At 40.5% G+C, this 22806-nt stretch overlaps 1 pseudogene; it reads right to left on the reverse strand.

The window, feature by feature from the left end:
- Positions 1 to 286: 286 nt before the first annotated feature.
- On the reverse strand, positions 287 to 996 carry LOC148040149 (MFS-type transporter clz9-like; annotated as a pseudogene).
- Positions 997 to 22806: the final 21810 nt, after the last annotated feature.

Below are 22806 nucleotides of genomic sequence, written 5' to 3' on the forward strand. Positions count from 1 at the left end.
CTGCTTTGCATGCTTGGCCTTCATAGATTCAATGTATTGGTCAGATGTGAGTATAAGTGAGTGAGAGTAGTCTACAAAAGCCTCCCCATTGACCCAATTGATGGTGACACCCTCCCTTGGAACTCATAGCAACTCAAGTAGATTGGGTGTTTTACTTATGGTAGGATCAAGAGTTGTAATTGATGTCAATGGAGGAGAATTTTCCGATTGGTTGGTTGCAACCATGCTTGAAAGTTGTTCAGCAACACCTTCCTCAAGCATGAGGATGCTAGGCACTTGACTACAATCAAGAGGAACTTGGATTGTTATATTCTCCTCCACATTTTATGTCTCCAAAGCTACCCACCTCGTGCACATCCATGTTGTTGCACAACAAATCCCCATACTGCAATATGTCATGATTAAAAGGCCATATTCCAATAGCATGAAATCCGACCTTTATGTTGGACTCAGTGCATGCAATTGCTAGCACCCTTGAGGCAAGACCAGCAGCAAGCTCTCCCTTTGATGCTTGAGTAGAGTATGTTTGTAACTGCCACAACTTCTATCTTTTGTGAAATAGGATTTGAAGGGTTTGAAAACTGATGCATCTAAAGGTTGAAGCTTGAGAGATGTGTGAACTGGAAGAGTGACAATATCTATGCCAACGCCTTATGCCTTTTGCACAACTTCAAGCCTCTTGTGGCTGTCATGTCCATCCACAATGAGAAAATGTTGAGATGAAGGAGAGGGTAGGGTTGGGATAGCTTGTTGAAAATGCTCCAACCATGAATCAAATTGTTGCCCCATCGTCCATGCTTTGTTTTGCATAGACATTATAGCCCCTTCCTCACACTCTAACAAATAATTTTTCATAGCTTTCTTGCCTTTGAAGATATAGTACACGTGCAAAGCATATCCAACAGGATTTACACAACATAGGATAGTCAACCACTCCCTACTATTAGGCATCATGCCATATACATTTTGGGACCTTTTCCTAGCCAAGACATGCATACTTCTATCTTTGCTTCCTTGCACTCCAATCTCATCAACATTCCAAATATGTTGAGGAGGGTAGTTATGTGTTTATTATACAAAATGGCCAAGTTATCATGGAATATTTTCACCACTTCTAACCCCATACAATAATGGCACGGGAGCTATTGCAAGGTTGTCCTATGTTGACACATAAGCCAAGCTGATCCTTCCCTTCGTGTTTCCCAAGTAACTACCAAATTATGTGACCTCTCCTGCAAAGAGTCTCCCTAACATAATGATAGTACACCTTAATGTGTTTAGTACACACATGGAGCAATGGATTCTATGCAAATGCCAATACTAGGTTGTAATTGCCAATGAAGATGGTGTTTGCGGATGTTTGTCCAACACTCAAAATTAAGCAAGATGCATCTAAGCTAAACACATTCAATCGTAGTTGTAAAAAATTTCCTATATTTAGCTTCACAATTAGAAGTGGCCACAATGGATTACCTTTTGCTCAACCATGATAGGCATGAATTGCCAAGCATGAAGCAAAAACGGCTTATGGATATACGAGTATTGTAACAAGCATCCTAGTCAAAATCTGAAAAAGCATGTAAATCTCGCAGTAGTGATCCCCCTTGGGATAAAATATCCCAAGGTGCTCAGTATCACTCAACTAGTGAAAGATTTGCTTCATTTCCCACCAATGCTTAGTGCATGGGTTTTGTATAAACCCACTCATCTATGAGACTGCAAATTGAATATTGGCATTGTAATGCATACATAAATCAAGCATCAAGTAGCTTGTTGATAGATGAAGACATCAAAGCTATCTTCGACATCATGAAGGCTCAACTTTAAACTTATATCCATATGAGTAGCAATAGGCTTGTGGTCTTCTAGACCAAATCTTTGCAATAATATCTCCACATACTATACCTCCATTACATTGCTTAAACCGAATGCCCAAATAATGATGCAATAGGCTCAAATCCAACATGTCAGAAGTTGAATTCAACTTAGCCTTAAACTCATTAATATGTGTCTCATTTAGTACAAGTGAGAGCAAAGCAACATGTCATCAATGTAAATCACATTGGTCAGAGGCACATCAACCTTGTGTCTAATATATAAGGTGTTCTTAGTGGGACTATTCTAAAAACCATGTGCAGTCAAGTATAGATGTATCTTCTCATACCAAGTCTAAGGTGCTTGCCTTAGACCATAAAAGCCATTTTTAATTTGCACACTTTATTTTCTTGCCTCTTCTACACAAGACCACAAGGTTGAAAAACATACATTTCCTCATGTAAATCACCATTTCGAAATGCAATTTTGATATCCAACTGATGTACATTCCAATCATTGTGAGTTGTTAATTCACAAATGCTATGAATACTTCTTGTATGGCAAGTGAGAGCAAAGGTCTCATCAAAATACATGCCCTTCTGTTGAATCGTAATCTTTGCCTCAGGTCTAGCTTTGTAGCTATCAACACTACCATTTGACTTGCACTTTAACTTGTGAACCCACTTGGTACTAATAGCCTTCTTGCCAAGAAGCAAATCACATAAGAACCAAGTACTAGTTTTTATGACAACATCACATTCAATTTACATAGTAGGCATCTAATTCTTTAAATTTTATGCCTCTTCAAAAATCGCAAGCTCGTCCTCATCTCACACAAAGTAGAACTGGCGAATGCACGATAATCTAACATATAAGAGACACTATGAGAGCTCAAATGAATATGACTAGCCAAGGATGCATCTAACTTACTATCCCACAATGTTTGCACTAGCCATTTTGGCATAGTCCTAGATTGCTCAATCTCTACTCACAAGTTGATTTGTGTTATCATGACAAACCTATATAAACTAAAAATTGCCTCATTTGGCATCGCATCTGACTACACACTATCGAAAAGAGATAACAAAGTGTCATAGATATCCTATGGTGTACATCTATCTCTTTTGTATATGAAAGTGAAGGCTAAACAACATCTTCCACAAAAACAACATCATGGCTAACCAACATATGCTTACTTTGTGGATACTATAACTTATAATCTTTGGCTTGATTACTATACCCAACAAAAATGCATTTTGCAACCTTGTAATTTCTTTCATTGTTACACTAGTATATCAAGTAATATAAGCCAAGCGCCCAAAAACATGCAAGTGAGCCATAGATGGCTTTTTCCTATGCCCAAGCCTTATACAAAGTGATAGACTGCAAAGCCTAAGTGCGACACCTATTAAGTACATAGACAATACATAAAACAACTTCAAGCCAAAAACTATGTGGCAAAGCTGGACTCTTCATCATACATCATGCCGTCTCCATGACTCGCCTACTTTTTCTCTTACCTATAACATTTTGTTGTGGTATATATGGCACTATACACTAGGGCTTCATTCCACGTTCAACGAGATGCGCATTAAATTCCTTACACATATACTCTCCCCTTGATCAAAATGGAGAGTGCCCACTTTACATCTTAACAAATTTTCAACCATGTTAACAAACTCCTCAAAGCATAAAAACACTTTGGTTTTAGCTTTTAAACCATAGATCCATGTATACGTGGAGTAGTCGTCAATGAAAGTCATGAAGTACATGTAGTTGCCAAATGATATTGTTTGTATTGGACTAGAAACATCACTATGTACAAGCTACAGTTTGCAAATATCTCTCATTGAACCATCTTTTGGAAATGAAGCACATTACATTTGTAAACTTCACAAATGTGTTTTCTAGGAATCTAAGAGTAGGCAATGAAGATATCATATCACATTTTTGCAAATGAACAAACGAGTAACATCCAAATTACCAAAACACTTATGCCAAAATTTTGGACCCGAACTACCTCTGTTTCTTCCAGTATTTCCCATTGTTATCAAGCTTAGACAACCCATAGCATATTGAAGCATATACAATAATTGTATCGCCACAAGAGATATCATGAATTGTAGACTTATCATCAATCAAGTTAATGTTCACAAGTGCAAAAACTTGTAATATAATATTTTTTATCTCTACTACATATAAATCATATATAAGTATGAAAGTACTTCCATTAGTAGTAGTTGACACTATTTTTCTAATTCCTTTGATAGGATAAGAGAAGTTATTATCACATGTCAGAATTTTGTCCTTAGGGGTAGGCTCAAGAGAAGTGAACAAACTATGTAGAGAACTAATATGCTTCACAGTACCATTGTTAAAGTACCCTACATAAAACTCCACAATAGACATGTAAGAATCTTGTAAACAATGGTCGTAATTGTGTTGTATAAATACCCATTATGTATCCTACACAACATTTATAAATTATAACTTAGAAAAAGATGCATCTGCAAAATAGCCATACTAGCCTTTTCCATAGACCCAATTTGGAACTATGCTTTGTGGCATGATCTTTTTCTTATAATAACTACAAAACATTTGACTCTCTTTTTTCTTCTCATCCTTATCAATGTTCTTTGTCTAAGCAACATTTGTAGATTTTTGCTTACTAGCAAAAGAGGAAGCTTTACCTTTAGCTTTTTCACTAGCTATACAAAAGCTTGGTTTGCAACATGCATAATGGACCTATTTTTCCTGGATTGTCTTTCTTGCACCAAAATAGAAACCAACTCACCAAATGATAAAGCATTTAGATTGTCTTTCATCGTCAAAGGAAAATTAGATACAAAAAGGAAGACCATTTTGAACAATCACAACAAGTGAGATGTCTAGCAAAATCTCATATGCAGCAATCAACTACTTCTTAAGATCTTTTATCTTTGTCAATAAATTTTCCATGGAGCTTCATCCATATGTTCACTTTCTAACTTCTTACATATGTAAGCAATACATGCTTCATTTCTTTCTTGATACAAAGGTGCAAGAGTATCCCAAGCATTCTTAGTTGTCTTACATGATCGAATATGTGGGACCATGGTATGTTTAACAAAAAATTCAATCAAAGCACAAGCCTCCATGCATCTTAGCCATCCCAACAAATCTACTCAGTAGTAGGTGATGGTGGTGTTGTAGCATCAAATGGAGCAAAACTAAAACTTCTAACATTCTCAACAGTGCATACTTGTTTCTGGTACTTTTGCTTGACTTGTGGCTTCTAAAACACCACCAAGATGTCTTTCAATTTCATGGACAATGTTCCAAAGCCCCTTTGTAACCAATACATGATGCATCATATAAGCCCACAATAGATAGTTGGTTCCATCCAACTTGTCCTCAATAGCCAATACATGGAATACATCATTATTTGTAACCATGGCCATTGATTGCATTGATGCAGAAGTTGCATCCATAGAGGAAAATATGTACAAAACCAACATGTGCTATGTAGCATAGTATAAAGGAGACTATAAGGCTTCTACCTATAGAAATTACCAATGTCAGAATTTTTGCATAAAAGGAAGAAATAGCTTGTGCAGGAGTGGTTGTATTGTAAATGAAGGCCACGATGAACTTGAACAAAAAATACGACGATGCCAAGACCTTAGGGGCTATTCCATAATATTTATTTACCAATGAGCATTCATCAAAATCTTGTTCTAATTTGTGTATTCCATAATATTTATTTACCAATGAGCATTCATCAAAATCTTGTTCTAATTTGTGAAAATCAAGTAGAGGATGTTAACAACTTTTCTCAAGAGGTCAAAGCCCACTTTAATTACCAAATGTTGGATTTAGAGTTGTAGGAATGCAAGTACACAAATTGGAGAAAAAGAGGCTTGAGAGAGCACAACTCAAGGTGTATTAAGAGGTGTCAATAGGGAAGATTTACAAGACTAAGTATACTCTAAAAGTGAATACGTATATATAAGGCCATGGGCAAAAAACTTCCTAAAGAGAGAAAAAGGTACCCTAATGGTTTGAAGTATGTTCACACACATTACTACCAAAATATGGTAACATTCTTGTATTGATTGTTTGCATGGTATTGAGGGCTAAACTAAATTGAATCATTTTAATTGATGAGTGATCTGACAAGAGGCTCCAAAGTCCATGTACCATTCATCTTGAAGTTGTTGATTTAAGTGGCTAATGCAAGTAGATATGAAAGCTTTCTCACTGCCATTATTAGACTAATTTGAGGTTCATGCCATGAAGTTTGTATTGAAAGGTCTTCGATTGGGTGGTCCATTTTGAAGTAGGAGTCTTCTTCCTTGTTGTTGATTAACCATCTTTTTTCTACAAATTATTATGCAAAATTGAGCAAAATTAAATGTATAAAAATATTATTGTGCATAAATATTTTTTAGATAAATCTATATAGTAATATCTAATATATAATAATATATATTTATATGGTAATGTTATATATAAAATGCATGTATGATATTATATATTATTAAAATTATTAATATATTTTCAATTATAAGTTTAAGCATAATTAGTGGTAATTTTAACCAAATGATTGATATTTTTATTGTTTTTCCCTTATTTGAAGTTCAAAATTGAGAGGTTTTAGAGTCATTTAAGAGGTTTTGACACATTTTAGATTCAATGGTGATGTCAAAGTGACATGGTTCGGCACCTAGAATTTTTTATATCAACTGTAACAAGCTATATAAAACTTCTTAATATAAAAAACTTTATAGTTTGATTGATGTTTGTATGTTCTTTACAATTTGATATTTAATATGAATGTAAATAGCTACGTAGTTCAATATTTCATAATAGAGGATGGAAAATCATGTTTTTTGTCATGGGGAAGGTTAAGCCTTGTCATTGTTTTCCTCTTGTTCTTTGTGAATTTGTTAACCTTCAAATACTTATATGTTTAATTAAGTTGTCTATATCTAAGATTTGAGATGTTACATTCACAACGTGGTTTCCTTCATAATAGCTACTCTTTCTCCCTTTACTAGTACAAGGTTAACTCTTGTTTATTAGGGATGGATGTGTCTTCCTTGAACCTTTCTTCTTCTTGAATAAAAAGGGCATTGAGACCTTCCATGGAAGGAAAGTTTTCCCTCATAAAATGCAAGTGACAATGTGCTTATACTCTTTTGTTACACCTTTGAGAATAACTTGTGAGATCCCTTCCTCTTTGACAATTAGTTCATTCTCAATGTCTTTAACGTTCAACAAGTAATCATGTATATTTTCATTTAAATTTTAAGTTATTTTGTTCAACTTAAACTTTAAATGCATTACTCTGATAGTGCTCTTACTCTCCAGCATCTTTGTTAAGAAATTCCATGTGTAGCCAACCATGTTATTAATTGCATCAATGTTGATGAAGCCTTGAGCTTGGATTACTCTTCTATTCCAATTGTTTCTTTGTTCACATTTATGAGTTGGTATTCCTTTTTCATATGTTCTTAATCATTAGTAGAGTTTGCATCTTAAACTTTCATGCGTTGTTTTTCTTAAGCTTGCTTCGTTATCGAGTAAGGAGATGTCACTTTGGAGCCCTTGTGAATGATGAGGGGTCTAAAAGGATTACATTTTCTTACGAGCTGTGGAGAAAATATACTAGGAATAACCTCTAGCCAATAGCTAGGAAGAATGCCTCTAGCGTCTTATTGATTTTGAGGGAAACACAAAGAGTTTTGATTCAATGTTGAAGACTTAAGATGACTAAGCTCTGATACCATCATAAAATTCTAAGAATGAGATGTCCCACACTTCAACTAACTCACTTGAAAGTAGATAATAAGGAGATTATACAAATAGTTGATTGGAATGAACTCACAATCAAGTAGACTATAGTGAAAGCAAACAATGTAACCATAAAAGAAGCAATTGGACACAACCAAAGAGATAATGCATTGATTGAAGATAATTCGCACAATGAATATAGAGATAAAATAGGTCAATTGATCCTCACTCACTCTCATACAATGCTCATAAAATCCCTCATACATAGTTGTTGAGACTTGCTCATTATAACAGTGGATGTCACAAACTGCTTTGTTTGAAATCAAGAAAGCAGTAAATGTTGATTTTTTGTTAGTTGAATAAAAACATGGAAAATATGAGTAGTGAGGATATATATCATGGTTAGAAGAATAACTTCTCATAAGATGTCAAGTTGATCATATAGTTGGAGTATTCCTAATCTACTTTGGAAATAAGCTATATCATGTAGTCCCTAGAATGTAGGAAAAGGTAGATAGTTGAGTTGTTGAGAACAATTAGGACAAGAATATAGAAGTTATTTAACCATCCCTATGTAAAATAATAGATCCAAGATGAAATATATACATGCCATGTCATTCCATGATAATTTGGTCTCCAACTGTAGTTCTGCTACTCTTCTGTCCAAAAGTACCTATTCTATCTAGAAGTACATATATATGTAGTTTCCTTTTGTGCATAGACACTTTATTTTTTGTTAGAGATTATATAGAACTACCTTGCATAGATACTTTATTTTTTGTTAGAGATTATCTAGAACTAACTTGCACAGGTAGTTACTTTTTGTCAACCATTATCCAAAACTACCTTGCATAGGTTTCTTCTATCTAGAACTACCTATGAGGATAGTTCTTTAATAGCACCATCGTGTCAATCAAGGATGGAATCCATATTTTTTGGGTGATGGACAATTTATTTTTTGGGGGGAAGGCTCGCATGCATATTCAACTCAGAAAAACTGACAAATTCTTTCATTTGAAAGAGTGATATTCAATTTTAAAAGGTTTACATCTTTGTTAATCCATTCATAGTCTTAAGCTGCCTTAATCTGTCTTCATATCATAAATGGGTGTGGACTATGTATAAATATTATCCTAGACACTTTTCTCACAACCCTGAACGTTTGACGTAGTACGTAATTGCCCTAAGGTTAATTGCCTCGACCAGACCTTGGGAGCTTGGCACATGAGCTACCATGGTGACGGATGACTTCTAATGGAATGAACTTGTGTATGTAATAGAAAATAGTGTTCCGTGTGCGCAAAGTGCACACAAAATGCTAGGCTAAATGGCAAGTGAAGTTGCCACTCAATAATCCATTTCTCCTCTTTCCCATCTCTGTTTCTAATTTATTTCCTCTCTCTCTCTCTCTCTCTCATGCTTTTCTTTTTTTCTCTTCTCACCTCTCTCTCTCCCCTCCCCAATTTTTTTCTATTTCTGCCTCCTCACCTCTCTCTCACTCACTCACTCCCCTTCTTCTCCCTTTCTCTCTCTCTTCTCACCTCTCTCTCACTCTGTAAATTCTTTTCACTATCTTCTCACCTGTCCCTCTCATGATTCCCCCCCTCTCTCTCTCTCTCTCCATTTAAATTTTTCAAAATTTATTAAAGTAATTAATTTAGATATAGAAGAAAAATGAAGGGAGAAAGAGAGATGTTTTTTAAATTCTTAGAGCATTTAACTAATTTTTAAAAAAATTAAAAACCTCTCTCTCAACTAATTTCTTTTTAAAAAGTTAACTAAATAATATTGTGTGGTAGCTTGTTTTGTTGTTTCGTAGTTGGATTTTGTGTGTTTGTCTAGCTCCCAAGGATACTATGAAGGCAACACCTGGATATGGGTTCCCAAGAAGGGAAATCCTAGGAGCATAGCCCAACCACAACCATCACTTGCCACCCCATCTCTAGGAAGCCCCACTCCCACTAAGGCCTACAGAACCTGCGACGGTTGCGGTCAAAAAACCCCAACCAATCTATCGACCAACGCAACAGCCTAATACCCCAAAATCATCTAAGTCTAGAGAGCTTGGCACCCCAGTGGTTGTGCAAGAGGAAGGCAATGCACCATCTATGCCACTGGAGCCACCCTCAGTAAACCCTAAAGTAGCACTGGATGCATGGATCCAGACTATGGAGTTACCCTCTGATACACCACTGTCTAGTCTACTACCCTTGAACCATCACTGTCTAGCTCAATTCCACCCCAACCACCAGTAGGTCTTAGGTCTTTCTATGAGTGACATCCATTTCTATTAGTCACCAAGGACCTTGCTAAGAATATGGGAGATGACTTGATGACTTGCATCAAGCTCTTGGACAACACTTTCACCACATTTGCTAGGAGCTATGAAAGACTTGACCTCGGACTGCTTGATGAACCCCTTGCCTCTAATGTTCGTTCTTTATCTTGCACTTGGGAAGAATATGAGTTCATGATCGTAAAATTCCCCAAGGTTGCAAAGGAGTTGATTGATAATGGTGAAATCTCAAAAGAGCATTCCCTCATTAGACGGCTAATAACATCATACCACAAGCCCCAAAGGCATGTGTCACCCATTGAGCTTGAGGAACTCACTTGCCTTGCTGAATCTAACTCATTGTTCTTACAAAAATGGTACAACTAATGTCTCCAATGGGAGAAATGGGGTTGCCAAGTAATGACTAATGCTAAGAAACAACATTTGATTAAAATAACCAAGTATGACCCAACTTACGTAGCACTAACCTCTTTCAGGATCTTGGCCATCACCCGAAACAAACACCTAGACGCCCAGGTCTTGGCCCACCCTTACATTAATCGCATCCTTACGAAAGAGAAGCTACATGTGGCTAGCTACATTAACTCAGATGATTTTCTAACAGATGTCCTAACTTACATTACCCAAGTATGAATTAGTCCTCATAATCTTGATCGTCATGCCCACTTGGAATACAACCCTGACTTCTACGATTGACTTATGCCAAAGTAAATAGCACTATACTGCACTTAAATGCCCTTGCCTCTCCCATGTCCAATCCTAGGAAGGATTCTTATCATTTCTCGAGGGGGAGGGGATAAGGTGGTTAGGTGATTAAGAAAACATAGGCAAGAAGGAAACAAAAAACCTTAATCAATGTTAAAAGCAAGAAAGAGTAAAAAAGGGTTGGAAAAAAAGTGTCAAAAATGTTTAGGAATGAATAGGCTATTGTTCGAAAATTTCATGTCTTTAATTCAACTTGTTTATTCTCTTCATGGAGGCAAAATCAATTTCTTTCTTATCAAAAAGCCATCTAAATACTTGGTTAGGAGTTAGCGCTAAAGTTTGCCAGTTAGCTGATGAGAACATTGTGAAACAGGTATGTTTTCTTATCAAGACTCTTGCACATCACAAGGATTATGGGTTCACTAGCATTTCACACATTGCACTTGTCTGAAACACTACACTCGGGGATCGTCTCTTGATCTTATCAATTATTTCCATGCCAAGGGTTGGGTTTAAGCACGTTTTGCACCATCGTTGCACTAGCATGACATGAGGCCCACTGCAACTATATGCAGTAAATATTAGATGCACGCACACTTGAGAGAGTACCTATCATTGGTCACGCACTGTTCTTGCACACACGAGAGTTGGGATATTTATCACAAAATTTGGAACCTCTGGTTGAGTGGGAAAGGTGATTGGGTGAGTCAGAGGGCCCTGAAGGACACTGCCACTTGTGAGATGGGTTATTTTCTTGGTCAACATCTTGAGGACCATCATTTTTTTTGAAGCGATAGTGAGATTTTGGGTGGGTGGAGTGGAGTACGGTAATTTTTTAGTGAGTGTTGAGAGGTGAGGATAAGGATCTTAAATAATAAAGGAAATGTATTTGCATTTTGCATGACGCACGGGAACATGTAGATAGGCCATGCACTATATTATCTAGTGTATATATTTTTTTGAGTGTACCATTGCTTGCATGATTGCATAGCAAGGACTCCATTTTTCATATCTTCTCGAAATCATGTATGACTGAGCACAGAGTTCATTTTCAAAAAGTATATTTTGTTGCTAGGACACATTGCATTGAAAAAAACAGGTTCATTTAACAAACTTGTTGACAAGAAAAGGAGATGTGGAGGTTACAAATCTTGTCTACTATGGTCATGGGATGTTAGATGAATATAAAAGCAATATGAAAGTCAAAAGGTGTTAAATACAATGAATATTATGCTAGTTCAATAATTGATGAGTTGAAGGAATTCTTTGGAGACAAGAATACAAATGAAAAGATGTACTAGCATTTACATTTTCATGATGAAAGCATTCATGAGGAGAAGTTGATTATAGAGAAGAGCACCTAGTGTACTCATGCTACTTGCACCTACGAGGACTGGCATAACCAGTTCATGGATAGAGAAATTGAGGAGGCAACAATCTTGAAGGAGCTGAGGATAATGGTGAGTAGCCAAGTTCAATTACATATAGGCCTACTTGTTAAAGAAATGGAGTTTCAAAGATTTATCCAAGCTCAAGCATGAGGACCGAAGCATTAACATTTCCAAGGCCGGCCTTCTAATGCAGCATTCGTATGCTAAAGAAAGTGGTAGTCATTTAACCAAACAAGGAGAGAGAAGAGGGAGGGTGACCATGTAACTACTTCACTCAAGAACAAGAAGCTAGTTGACTACAAGCTAGAAAATTCGACTTGTCCAATCAACGATGGCTACAATTTTTACACAATGTTGCTCTAATCTTAGAGCCAAGGTTAGTATCTTCACCATAGAAGTTGGTGGTGATCAAGCCACACTCGTAATAGCTTTAGTAGACCAAGATTTTAGCATAAGTGAAGCCATTCTTTTTTCGACATTCTCTAATCATACCAATGGGACCTTCATTGAAAATTTATGAGCAATGCTACAGTTTGCATGACAATTTATGACAATATAAGGGGTTGCCAGCATGGGCAATGAGTTCACCAAGCAACGACCCAATGTGTATGAAAGGTATTAAAGATCCTGCATCTGAGCTTGATGAGTGCCCAATGTGCTTCTTGTTCTATCCAAGTTTGAATAGGTCCAAATGTTGCACTAAAGGCATATGTACAGAATTGTTATTTGTAGATTAAGTCATCAAACCTTGCAAATTATATAGTGGATATAAAGGAAAGAAGACAATCGAAGAGAAGGGTGTTGAAGCAAGCAGAAGAACAAAAAGTGATTGAAGTTAAAATACGAATCTGTTAAAAGGAGCTACAAGAGGAGTTGTAAAAAAGATGAGTATGCAATCATGTTTGCAGGGTCGATTGGAAGGAGAGTTTACCTCATGTTAAAGTCAACTCGTGATCTTGCTACATATCACAATGCTTCTTTGTGAAAGCAAGATTAAGGCATTTCTTTGTGGATCCACAGAGATCCATGATGTGATTGCATGGTGGTTTCAAGGATTATGGGGACTATAGAGAAGGCTTGGAGATGACAGAGATCGAGATGAGGAGCAACTACAAAATTGTGAGCATGGCTTCGTGCAATCTGACGCTTAAAAGAAAATGCCATCACGCCAACAGGCCACAACATTGCTAGATCTCATGACCTTTCCATAGTAAGACCTTGAGACAATTCAACTTTTGCACGGCATTTGAATTCCAAACAGAATGAGCAAGCCTTGTAGACATTCCTGCAATCATTGTGTTTGTTGGCGACCAAAAAGAAAAAGACAAATGAAAAATAAGAAAATCTTTAAAAGCTTTTCAATGGAAAGCCAAACATTTGAAAAGCATTAATCTTTTTAAAAAAACACACACTCACAATGTGTATGAGAGGAGAGAACCTATAAAAAGGGGGGGAGTTAGAAGAGAAGGGCAACTCCTTGATTTCAAACGTAAACTTGTGTGAGGAGAGTGGAGGGTCACACGTGCAAGTATGGAGTCTGGATGTGCAGTTCAAAGAGATTGAGAACTTGGAAGCTGAAGTGCCAAGTGTTGTATTAAGGTTTTTTCAAGGTATGAGAATTTAGTACAATTGGTTTTGTTTTCGAAGTTCCTGTTTTTGAACATTATGCAAGGTTTATGTGAAGCTCTTCCTAAATTGTGTATATTATTGTTATTTGGCCTACAAGAAGCATTGTCTATCGATTGGTTTTGTGTGTGGTTTGTGAGGTATTTGTGAAAATTAAAAAAATTTCGTGTTGTGTTATTCATCAACAAAGTCAATTACTCTAATTGACACTCCTTAACATCTCGTTATCGAGTTGTGATTGAGACTTGCTCTCAATCATTGCTCGCATGACAATGCACAACGAGTGGATGATGCCCTTTGAGAGCTCAAATGAGAGAGAGAGAGAGAGAGAGAGAGAGAGAGAGAGAGAGAGAGAGAGAGAGAGAGAGAGAGAGAGAGAGAGAGAGAGAGCTCTATGGAAAAGTGGATGCACTATGTAGGTTTGGGAAATTTAAATTTAGGTTTTGACCTCCCCTAGGCCTAGGATGAATTTTGGAGGTTTTGTCCTCTTTATTTTCATTCCTGGTACTGGTCTCTTTTCTTTTTCTTCTCTCTCTCTCTCTCTCTCTCTCTCTCTCTCTCTCTCTCTCTCTCTCTCTCTCTCTCTCTCTCTCTCTCTCTCTCTCTCTCTCTCTCTCTCTCTCTCTCTTTTGGATGACTTATTGATCATGGCTGCAAATGGAATACAAAAAGAGTTCTTATGCTGTATTCCTATCATCCTCGGATGGTCCACGAGGTGACCTTAGGCACTTAGTCAAAAATGCGCAGCTTTGCAGATATTTTTTGATGCTAGCTCTTACCCTCAGAGGTGTTGATGACAAAAAGGGATGGTTACACCTCGTGAAGTGGGTATCGCTCATGTCCTCTAGGATTTCCATGCAGAAGGAGGGGAGTAAGGTCACCCTCATCATGAGCCTAGCCATGGCATGCCTATCGATGCCTAAGTTGATATAAAAAAAGAGCGGGGGAAGGTGGACTTCCTTAGCTGTAGGCCTTTTCTTAAGCAAGAACTTAATGAGCCTAAGGTAATTGCAGGTTACTATAAATGCCGGGTCTGGACATGAGGAGAAATCCTCAAGGAAGTGGTTGATGGATGGAAGGATATCCTCCAATCTAAAAACCAAGCATCCCTCAGGAGTCCGTGCATTGACATTGTAGATTGTTGGAAAGTCAAGGGGCCCATGCAGGTTCATGTCGTGGTCGACTCCATGTCTGCAAGGGTAAGGTATGTAGATGGGGTCATTCCGCTTTTCAGGCAATGAGCTACAAAAAGCAGTCCAAGCATCAAAGTTGGTATCCCAAATCCTCCTCCTCCACTTCGGTTGCACCTCGTAGCCTTGGACGGTCTTGGGAACCCGATTCACCTTATCCTACCAATAATCTGCTGGTTCCTACCTCCATCTGGTAACTACAATGTTTCTCTCCTCTATCCATCTGTTGGCGAGGTCATTAGCCATTCTATTGATTCTTGCCACCGTCTCTAGGGGTAGAACACGATCCAAAGCTTGTGAATAAGAAAAGGACAGCTCAAATGGTCATGTCTGGAACTCCTGTTGTTGCCATGTACTCAACTCCTAAGACCAATTGACGGGATGGGGGTCCTCGCATATCAGCATGGGCTCTTCAAGGAGTTTCTATGGCCATACTCTCGCTCTCCTCTAGGCTTTCTCTGCAAGATCTTGCCTTCTTCTTCGAGCTGCTACCATGCGTTCAGGAATTTGTGCCCCTTATGACTCTTCTAGTGGCAATTCACGCAGGGGCGGACTGGGCTCTCTATGATGTTCTTCCTCGAATTGTTGCTCAAATTCCGGCCCCTCTTCCATGGCTTGATCTACCACCGGCTAGTCTTCAAGTGGTGGCTGTTGCACTTGTCCTTCAAATCCTAGTTCCCTGAGCTCATCAACGGAAAGGTCGGCTTGTCATAGATAATTGTATTTTTGTGCCGCATTAATACCTGTGTCAGTTAGAAGGGCGTGTTCTTGAAGGTCGTATCTCAAGGCACTAGATGTCAATTCTAACTTCCTCTTCATCCTTTCCATTGAGTCCTCACCTTCAACTTGGGTGACATTCAGCACCATGCTCAAGAAGGCTTGTCTCTGAGTGTTTGAGCACACTTTGGCAGCCTCTGCTCTTGATTTTGCGAACACTTTTTCGCATTCACTCGCCGCCAGGCATTCTATTAGTCCACGCACTCTTTCAAAGTTGTGCCGCTCCCATTGCCTTCTTTTCCATCTTTTTCCTTCCCTCCGTTTCTCAAGACAGCATCACTACCACCTGTTGCTGCTCATTCACTAAGTCTAGCATCTCCATCTTCTCCTTATTACGGCGGTTCAACTACTCTTCTATTGTTTTCCTTCCTTGTTCTGCAATGGTAAACTGCATTTGTGCCTCTACGAATCTCTCAGACAGTTCTTCTCGGATCTGCTCATGGCTTTCTAACTCTGCAAAATGCAGTCTTCTTTTTGTTATTGCCATAGCCATGAGAGCTTCCACATCTCTTTTTGTGTTTTCCAAGTCATCTTTCAGCTCCTGTGTGCTTCTTCCTGTGGCATCCTTCCTTTCTTGTTCTAGGACTTGGATCTCTCTTTTTAGTCTTCCTTGCTCCTCTATTTCATACCACAGCTGGAACGCCAGGGTGTCCTCTTGCTCTTGACGTTGCTCTTCTACCTCGTGGCTTTCTTCATGCCAATGCTTCTCCAAGTGAGCGGTACTTTCCATTAGCTCATCACACTACTGAATTAACATTTTCTGACTATTTAGATGAGCTAGTACATCCTATTCTTCCTCCTCTAATCTTCGCCTCAAATGATCCTCATTCTCTTGAGCTTCCTTAGTCTTGGTATCCAACTACTCTTTTAGGGACTTAAGCTCTTTTTGATGATCTACGGCTTGCTTGGACATGTTGAGCCTCAAAGCTACCGAGGTTTCCTTTTCAACATCCAGCTTTGCCAAGGCCGCTTTATTTTCCTCTCTGGCCTTGCTCAACTGAGTGAGGAGTTCAGCCACATATGCATCATAGTCTTGTTGCTGATGACATTGTGAGAGGGGCCGTAGTGGTTGATGCTTCCAGCTTTTGCCACTTAGGGTCTTATCGTGATTCTACATCTACTGTGGCTAGCCTCTTTGTTCCTGCTTCGGGGGCAATCTCTACCACTTTGTTAGCCAAGAGTTGTATCATTGCCATTAATTGAGCTGTGTCCACAGCTGGCACTGACTTCTTTGTCATGGTGAGTGTGGTTTCAGTTGGGAGTGGCACAAGGGAAGAGGGGAGGGGGTGCAATGGGGCCTTGCCCTTTCTTGCAACCACCGAGGTTGTTTCTACACTGCCACTAACTCCAGCCACATGATGCAAGCTCAGTGGGCTCATCTCTCCCCCTCCATGGGTCTCTTTCACGGACCTATGAGTTGCCTCTGCCAAATCTGCAACTTCCTTCCTCCTCATTTCTTCAGCTTCATCTTCAACTCTTCTTTTCCTCTCCTCCTCGGCTCTTCTTGACTCTTCTGTGATCCTTTCAAAACCTTCCTCTTCTTTTCTCCTTCGTTCCTCCTTCATTCTCTTGGACTCTTATTGTGCTCTTTTCAACTCAGCTTTCTCTTCCTTGCTTAACTTTTCCTTCTTTTGTTTTTGGATCTTGGCAATCTTTGCCTTTCCTCGTGCCCTAGCTTCGGCTTGAGTGGATGGTGCTTCAAGCTCTTCTTTGTCACTAATGGTGCGTTCACTCGATCTGTCTTCCTCACGGTGCAGTGACTGGGAGGGTGCTACTATCTCTTCACTTGCCCCTGCTTCCTTGGTGGCATCATGAATAATGGCCGTCAGTACACCACCGTATCTAATGGTAGAAGCGTCTCTGCTCGGCATTTGTCATAATTTGGCAACCTTTTTGCTCCCATTGGAGGCGTAAGGCATACGATTGTTGTAAGAATGAAGAGGTAGAGTTTGCAAGACTCACGAACTCTTCAAGCTCTTGGGTTGGTACAGAGCCAGCAGGCTTTTAGTATGAGGTCAGCATCCTGCCGATGATTGCTTGCTCCCTTGAGACTTCACCGCTAGCGATAAGATCAACTGCAACCTTGGGGAATTTGATGGTCATGAGCTCGTACTTTTCCCAGGTGCATGGTAAAGCACGGACTTCAGAAGCAAGTGGCTCATCAAGAAGGCCAAGGTCTAGCCGCTCATAACTTCGGGTGAAGGTCGTGAATGTGTTGTCTAGCATTTTAATGCAAGTAACCAAGTCATCACCTGAATTGGCAGCAAGATCCTTGGCCATAGCAAGAAACGAACGTCGCTCATTTAAAGGCCTAAGACTTGTTGGGTGGCTGTGGTGGAACAGAACTAGATGGATGCATTAGTAATGATGTTCCGCTAGATTGCTCCTTGGGATGAGCATCTGCTAGTTGTGTGTCCTGCGGCTTGGAAGACGTGCAACCTTCATCGTGCTGCTTTGACCATGCAAGAGTTGGTCACATTAGATGATTGTGAGACATCTAGCTGCTACGTAAGTTGATGGATTTGTGAGTCTCGAGAGACATAATGGGTGCAGCCTGAGACATAATGGGTTCAGGCTGCACGGGACTGATTGGTCAAGTCTCTAAAGACTTTGCTCTGGCATCAGAAGTGGCTGGTTTAGAGTCAACGGGTTGCGACTTTGGCTGATAGATGGGCTTAGGTTTTGGGGCTTCGGCCTTTGTGGTTGTCATAGATTTGACAACTTGGATCTTGGGTATGGCTGGTTGTTTAGTGAACATGCTACTTGAAGCAAGTGTGGCCACAAGCTGTGCAAGGGGTTTGTTCTTAAGGACTGATGTCTTGGGCACCCAGATCCAGTTGTTGCCCTCATAGTATCCTTGAGCATGTGATAGGGTTATGGGGACCCATCGAGGCTTAAGGGTACGTTTACGGCTTTGGCATCTAGGCTACTTTCTAGGCTTTGCATGAGAGTTCCTAGGCCTGCGGGGTCGCGTTTGCTTATTGTGGGAAGGCTTGCCTTGATGTTTAGGTACCCATTGAAATGTAGATTGCTTAACCTTAGGAATGGGTTTGGTAAGGTGGTGCTTTCTGGGCTCAATGGGGTGTGACACATCATGATCCCCCTCCTTAGCCTTAGGCATGGTTTTTTCTATTGGTGGAGTGGCGGTCTTGGAGGGACCCGCACTGCCCTTGTTGAAAGTTGTCACGATGCGCACATTTCCTATGGCGAGGTGGATACATTGCAGGTCATAATCGACATAACAAGGGGTTTTTTTTTTAAGTACACCCTAGCAGCGACGCCTTGCCTGCCTCCTTCGTGTTGGGCAACACATAGAAGATGATTGGCAAACTTTCAGACTCAATAGAGACAACGACTTTGCACTTCCCAAGGAGTCCATAGGATTCGCCCCCAAATGGGCTAACTTTAGCGTTAGTTGACTACAACTAGGGTTGACCAATGAGGGTCCAATGAGCATGGGTTAGGATATTGAAGTCAGCTCCCTCATCGATCAAAGCATCAAAAGAATATGTCTTTTAAGTTGTGGCCATGATTCGTAAATAAGCTAGAGCAATAGCTTTGTCATCATTCTCTATCTCGGTGATGGTTGCGACGCAAACATTGACAGGGGCCTCTATCATAGGGGGCTCATGTAAAGGATGTGTGGGAGGGAAGTATTTCTTCATGCGACTGCCATTGAAAAAGCCTTTGCCCTCACCTTCCAATGTTGCAAGTTCGAAATTTCCCATCCTACTGATGGCACGCACTCTAAAAGGTCCTAACCCTCTGAACTTCATTTTTTGCTTATGGCCCTTCATATAGTACAACAACACAAGGTCTCCCTGGTCAAAATCACGTTGTTTGACATGCTTGTCAAACCATATCTTTCTTCATGCCTTTTCACAAATTAGAGCATGGGTGGCGATGAGTCTAGTTTCAATGAGGCATTCCAGCTCGATAAGACGGTTAGTCCAAGCCTCTTTCCCTTCCCAACGCTCTTACACAGCTATTCTCAAGCTAGGGATAAAAAAATCTAAAGGTAGGATAGCCTCGATTCCGTATGTCAGCCTGAAGGGCGTTTGTCCCACAGTTGTTTTATAGGCTGTTTGATAGGCCCATAAAGTTATCATGAGCTTGTTATCCCAATCGCTCCGAGAAGTGGAAACCACCATTCTGCCTGGCCATTGGCTTGGGGATAGTACGGTGAAGACTTCCTATGGATGATCAAGAAGATTGAGAGCAGGTGGACAATCACCTCATTGATGAAGTGGATGCCCTGGTCGCTCACTATCTCAATAGGGCAACCAAATCTCGAGATGACCTACTCCTATAAGAACTTTGTTGTGGTCCTTGCGTCGTTCTTCCTTGTGGCTCTTGCTTCAGTCCATTTGGTCAAATAGAGTTGCTACGATGATATATTGAGCATGTGAATATTGGGCCACATGATCAATGGGTTCGATGAAGTCAATGCCCCATTTCTCAAAAGGTTGAGGTCCTATTACAAGGGTCAATTCCATTTTGTCCTTCTGCTCATGGACCTTGGTCCTTTGGCACTCATCACAGTGCTTGACAATTTAGCTGCGTCACGGAATAGCGTGGGCCACCACAGTTGAGACTGCAGCACCTTGTCGTGTCTCCACTGAAATGTCCCCAAGTGATTTCGACGTGTGCCTCTCTCAACATGTCGTGCATCTCATGTTTGCACACACACCTGCGTAGCAACCCATCTTGCCCTAGCCTATAGAGTTGGCTGGCAATCAGCTAATAAGGTTGGATCTTCAGAATAAACCTCCTAAGCTTGGCCTTCTTGATAGGTCTCTCTGGTAGACCATGTTCGAGCACGTGGACGACATCGTCAGCCCAGTATGGCATTAAATTAGCCTTGAATAATTCCATGTCATCACTGGATAGGCCAAAGAGATGTGCATCTAGAAGGTCGCCCATTATGCCTTGTCCAGCGGCTTCACCTGTTGGTATGCGGGACATGTGATCTACCATGTAATGATGTTTCCCTTTGTGTACAACCACAGAGAATTCAAACTCTAGAAGAAGCAATAACCATCGATGTAGGCGAATAACCCCCCACTCTGTAGCGAAGGCAGTCTTGTGCCTGTCCTCCAGGTATCCTCACACTTGATTTTAGCCCGAGAAGCCATCCAAAAAACTATAGGCTTCTTTACCTGCCACCCTCTCAAGCATGTGCTCGGTGTATGGCAATGGATAGTAATCTCTCTTCGTAGTGGCATTGACTTTCTTGTAGTTGGCGCACTCTCCGATCTTTCCATTTTTCTTCATAATGATCACTATTGGTGATACCCAATCCATATGCTCTATTTCGTAGATGAATCCTGTTCTCATGAGTTTATCAATCTCCTCTTTTACTGCATGGGCATGCTTTGGATTCATGGGATAAGGGCATTGTTTTACAGGGACAGCGTCAGGGACCATAGGGATCCTGTGGGTCACAACCCTGGGGTCGACTCCCTTAAGTTCATCTAGAGACCAAGCAAACACGTCCACATACTCTTGTAGGAGAGCAACAAGGCTAGCCTCCTCATCCTTGGTCAGGTCATCTGCTATGAATACATGTCAAGGCTTCTTACCTTCCCCTAACAGGTTGACTTCCTTGACCTTGGCGGGTCCTTCCCAATAGGCTCGTTGGTCTGCTAGCCCTGCCTCTTTGCTCCTAGTAGGACCACCACTCTGTCACCCTTCTTGAACTTAGTGATGTGTTTAGGTAGGTCATGTGGTTTCTTCTGCCGCTCTATGTATAACTCTTTTGTTTGTTTCTTTCTTTCCTCCTTTAGCCGATTGCGCTTTAAGTGGACCGGCAAGTCCCCCTAGGTGCGTTTGGTTTTGGATGGCATGGGTATTTCAAGGTCACTCTCTGTAATGACTTCAGACTCCAAGTTGAACTCACAGCCCTCACTGGAGGAAGGAGTCTCCCCGGGTGGTCATAGTTCAGTAGGTGCGTCTGTCCTAAACACAGGTACCACTGGTAGTTGGGCAATTCTAGCATGCTCATAATCCACTACCCCTATACATTCCAACCAAGAGAAATCGCAATCCAATCTCATAACTCCTCTCTTGATCTCATATGCATTCCTTTCTCAGGGCTTGGAGTCTGCTTTTATCTGCTCTATCATCCTTCCATCAGTATCGTACTCCACGGTATCCATTTCCTCATCGCTCTCCTCATTGATGAAGGAACAATCCTCATATTCATTGTTAGAACCATCACTCCCTGACTACTCGTCGTCTCTTGGGTCCTCCTTTCTAGCCCCTTTCTCGTCTGTGTGACTGGAGCCGAATTGTATAGCAAGTTTAGGTCATGAACTTTGGTCCACTTCCACTTGTGCTCACCCAGGAGGTCTCTGAGGGGCAAGAGATTAGCAAAAGGATTGCCCTCCAATCTGCCTGTCAAATACTCTAGGGTCTCCTAGAGTTCTAGCTTATTATTTAGGACATGGAAAGTGACATGTTTGGGTCGACCACACGCACTCCTTGTCATCATGCAGAGTGGTACTAAGTGTTCCTCATCTGGCGTGCACATGGCTTGTGCGGCTTGCTTATACTCCTCCTCATTGTCTGAGAATGGGAGATCGATGGTTGCAAGGACATGCATCCAATCTCGCTCATCCTCAGGGCAAGGGATATACTTGGTCAGCGGCCCATATGATGTGGTTGGTTGCGTGTCACCCCTCAATGTGGCTGAGATGGCATCTAGATCAACAGGTGTTGTCTTCCATGTATCCGTCTCCACCCTTACTGCTTCCTTCCAATTCCCTAAGAAGATTAGACCATTGCCCCAGTCCTTGATGACTCGTGCATTCCTCATCCAGGGTCAGCCTAGCAAGATGTCGTAGTCCACTCCCTTCATAACAATGAGGTGTACAGAGAACTTGACACCTACAATCTTCACTGGACAATTCTTTAAAACTCCGAATGGCCTTACCTTCATTCCATTTGCTAGTGTGACATTAAACCTAGCAGATGGGAGGGTTTCCCCAGGCCTACAAGATTGTGTGGCTCAAGACACTAACCCCTATGCCAGTGTCTACGATTCCTTTCCGCATCATGTCTCCTAGGGCCAGGATAGGTAGCACAGCGTGCATCTCGGTGCCCTCCCAAAAAGCATTTACATGCAAAGATTTAGGCACTAAGTGTAGCATCAAGCTCAGTATCTGTGTGACTGTATCATGCTCATGCAGGTCAGCAGCAATTTGCTCAATTGGTTCCTCCACCCAGTGCT

The sequence above is a fragment of the Lygodium microphyllum genome, chromosome 2 (assembly GCF_053477565.2).
Source record: "Lygodium microphyllum isolate KBCC chromosome 2, Lygodium_microphyllum_v1.1.10, whole genome shotgun sequence".
Classification (NCBI taxonomy): Eukaryota; Viridiplantae; Streptophyta; class Polypodiopsida; order Schizaeales; family Lygodiaceae; genus Lygodium; species Lygodium microphyllum.